Source organism: Lathyrus oleraceus, chromosome 2 (assembly GCF_024323335.1).
Source record: "Lathyrus oleraceus cultivar Zhongwan6 chromosome 2, CAAS_Psat_ZW6_1.0, whole genome shotgun sequence".
Taxonomy (NCBI): Eukaryota; Viridiplantae; Streptophyta; class Magnoliopsida; order Fabales; family Fabaceae; genus Lathyrus; species Lathyrus oleraceus.
Genome location: NC_066580.1, coordinates 487,062,705 through 487,066,499, shown reverse-complemented (window position 1 = coordinate 487,066,499; position 3,795 = coordinate 487,062,705). Strand labels below are relative to the sequence as shown.

The 3,795-nt window shown below is 38.7% G+C and overlaps 1 pseudogene; it reads left to right on the top strand.

Annotated features, from left to right (window-relative positions):
- Positions 1-1,836: 1,836 nt before the first annotated feature.
- LOC127124127 (uncharacterized) lies at positions 1,837-1,936 on the top strand (annotated as a pseudogene).
- The last annotated feature ends 1,859 nt before the right edge of the window (positions 1,937-3,795 follow it).

Genomic DNA, 3,795 nt, shown 5'->3' with positions numbered 1-3,795 from the left:
TTCAGGTCAGGGGTTGGTTTGTTAAGACATTGCGTGGGGTCCGGTGTTATTGCTGAACATTGGTTAGATTTGTCTTTTAGAGGATAGTCTGATGATTTGTCTTTTAGAGGATAGTCTGATGATTTGTCTTCTCCTAACTCTGCTTCTTTTATGCATTCATCGATGATATCCATGAAGTAACATGTATCTTCTATTGCAGGTGCTTTCAAGAATTGGGAAAGAATGAACTCAATTTTCTCTTCACCTACTTCGAAGGTGAGTCGTCCTCGTTTTACGTCTATGATTGCACCGGCAGTTGCTAAAAACGGTCTTCCCAGTATAATGGGTGTAATATCATCTTCTCTAATGTCCATAATTGTAAAATCAGTTGGAATGTAGAATTGACCTATGCGTACGGGAACGTTTTCAAGAATTCCTACAGGATATTTTATGGAACGATCTGCTAGTTGCACAAACATTTTGGTTGGTCTTAATTCTCCCATTTCCAGTTTCTTACATATGGATAAAGGCATAACGCTAATTCCGGCTCCTAAATCGCATAAGGCTTTGTCGATGACAAATTTTCCTATGTGACAGGGTATAGAGAAACTACCCGGATCCTTGAGTTTAGGAGGCATGTTTTGGATTATAGCGCTACATTCGGCAGGGAGTGTAACGGTTTCGCTATCTTCAAGTTTCCTCTTATTAGAAAGAATTTCTTTTAAGAATTTAGCATAGGAGGGCATCTGCGTAATGGCTTCGGTGAACGGAATTGTAACGTTTAATTGTTTAAGGAGATCAACAAATTTTCTGAATTGGCCCGCATCTTTGGTTTTAACAAGCCTTTGAGGGTAAGGGATAGGTGGTTTGTAAGGTGGTGGAGGTACATAAGGTTCCTTCTTTTCTAGGGTTTCCTTATTACTCTCTTCCTTTTCCTTAGGTTCACTTTACTCAGTTGATTTCTTAGGGTTTTGGTTTTCTATCCTTGGATCAGACGGTCCTTCCACTTCCGTTCCACTTCTTAATATAATTGCATGAGCGTGGCTTCTCGGGTTAGGTTGGGGCTGTCCAGGGAATGTACCAGTTGGGGCAGCAGTAGGTGCTTGTTGTTGAGCTACTTGTGATATTTGTGTTTCCAGCATTTTGTTATGGGTAGCCAAGGCATCTACTTTGCTTGCTAGTTGTTTAAGTTGTTCGCCAGTGTGTACATTCTGGTTTAAAAAATCTTTATTGGTTTGTTGTTGGGAAGCTATAAAGTTTTCCATCATGATTTCCAAGTTGGATTTCCTAGGCGCGTTATTGTTAGGCATGGATGGGTTCGGTTTCTGATATCCCGGAGGTATAGCTGGGGCTTGATTTGGAGACTGTCTAGGTGCGTACAAAGCATTATTACTCTTATATGAAAAGTTTGGATGGTTCTTCCAATTTGAGTTATAGGTATTCGAGTAGGGGCTTCCTTGAGCATAGTTTACTTGCTCTGCTTGGATTCCTGTCAAGAGTTGACAATCCGTAGGAGTGTGACCTTGGATTCCACAGACCTCGCAATTCTGAGTTATAGCAACCACGGCGGCTGGAGGTGATACGTTTAAACTTTCAATTTTCTGGACCAAAGCATCCACTTTTGCATTAACGTGATCAAGGTTGCTTATCTCGTACATGCCAGTTTTCGTTTGAGGTTTTTCCACCATTGTTCGTTCGGTTCCCCACTGATAGTGGTTTTGGGCCATGCTCTCGATAAGCTGGTAAGCATCAGCATAAGGTTTGTTCATTAGTGCACCACCTGCAGCGGCGTCTATTGTTAACCTTGTGTTGTACAAGAGACCATTATAAAATGTGTGAATTACTAACCAGTCTTCCAAACCATGGTGTGGGCAAAGTCTCATCATATCTTTGTATCTTTCCCATGCTTCGAAAAGAGACTCGTTGTCTTTCTGTTTAAATCCGTTTATCTGGGCTCTTAACATAGCTGTTTTGCTTGGCGGAAAGTATCGGGCAAGAAAAACTTTCTTCAACTCGTTCCATGTGGTGACTGAGTTGGAAGGAAGAGATTGAAGCCATCTTCTAGCGCTATCTCTTAATGAGAAAGGAAAAAGACGAAGTCGAATTGCCTCTGAAGTGACACCATTAGCTTTAACAGTATCAGCGTATTGGACAAATACGGATAAATGAAGGTTTGGATCCTCGGTAGGATTTCCAGAGAATTGGTTCTGTTGCACAGCCTGCAACAGCGAAGGTTTAAGTTCGAAGTTGTTTGCTTCGATAGCGGGTGGAGCAATACTTGAATGCGGCTCATCTTGCGATGGAGCGGCGTAATCTCTAAGAGCACGAGCTGGTTCTGCCATCTCGGTTATCGAAGGAAAAAGGTTTTTGAAATCAGGAAGTTCTATAGGAGGGAGATTGTTTGCAGCACGATATTCCCGAATTCGTCGTAAGACTCGGAGATATAGTTCGATATCGTTGATTCGTAAATAGAGCGGTTCGCCTTGAGAGCGAGTGCGTGGCATACAAATCAACGAAAGAAAGAATAGAAGAAAAAAGAAACCTTAGTCTCTACAGCGTAACGGAAGAGTTACGATATCGATTAAATAAAAGTCCCCGGCAACGGCGCCAAAAACTTGATCGCTCGACTTCGTGAGTCGAGAATGGGGTACAAACTGCAAGTGCACAGTTCTATCGCGTAGTTTTAAAAGATATCGATCCCACAGGGACTTATGAATCGATATACCGTTATCTAAGGTTACTTCGTAAAGCTAAGGTGAACAATGTTTGATTGTTTGGGGGAAAGCTAAAAACTAAACTAAGATCTAGATTAAATATTAATAAAGCAGATATCGGTATGCAGTTCGTCGTAATTAGGGAATCAATCCTTCGTCGGTCTCTTGGTTTTAAAATAAATCTTTTCAGTTGACTTTATTGATTAAAAGTTTTATCTCAAACTCTCGCTCTATTGAATAAACCATGATTTTATGTTAATGTAGCTGTCACTTATAATTAAGTCAAAAACCATTTTTTGAAAGCAATACAGTCCATAGAAACTCTTTTCAAGAAAACGCCGACCGTTTAAACACCCTTATCTCAAACTCTCGCTCTGTTGACTTAGGTTATATAGTTAAATTTGAATGCTTAACTCTCGTCCTCACATTCAATCTTTAAAAATACTTTTTGGAAAAGATCGGAATTTAATTAACTCTAAAACTTGCTCTCGCCCTGATCTAGAATTAATGTCTAATTTACACTGTCCAGTTAAAACCTCAAACTCTCGCTCTATTGATTTTAACTTCTTTATGTCTTTTACTTTCGTAAAAACCTTTGTTATTAAACCTGTAAATTTAAACCGTAAAAAGAGTGATTTTAATTCTAAACTTAATTTAACCGACTTAGTTTTTATTCCTTCATTCCGCTTACTTTACATACCGATACCTAAATAAATTAGCCAGACATGCTAAACAAACTAAAATATTTATCATGCATAAACAGACTCATCCCAGGCAGATAATATAAATAAATAATAAAACAAAGCATTAAATAATAATTAAAGAACCTGAATGAGGTAAACAATAGTCTTGAACACTCCACCACAAGCCGGTAGGATTTGTTCTTGGATTCTTCAGTTAAACAACAAATTAAAACGAAGGAAATAAAACTAGATTCTAACGTAAGGTTAGATCCGGTAAAAAGGTGTACAATAGTTTCCGGTGTAGAAACTATTGTACGAAAAGAATTAAGTAAATGCTAAAAGGAAAAAGGAAAATAGAAATTGCAAAAGAGATAAAGTAGAACTCGTAAAAATAATAAAGAAACAATGCCTAAGCTGCT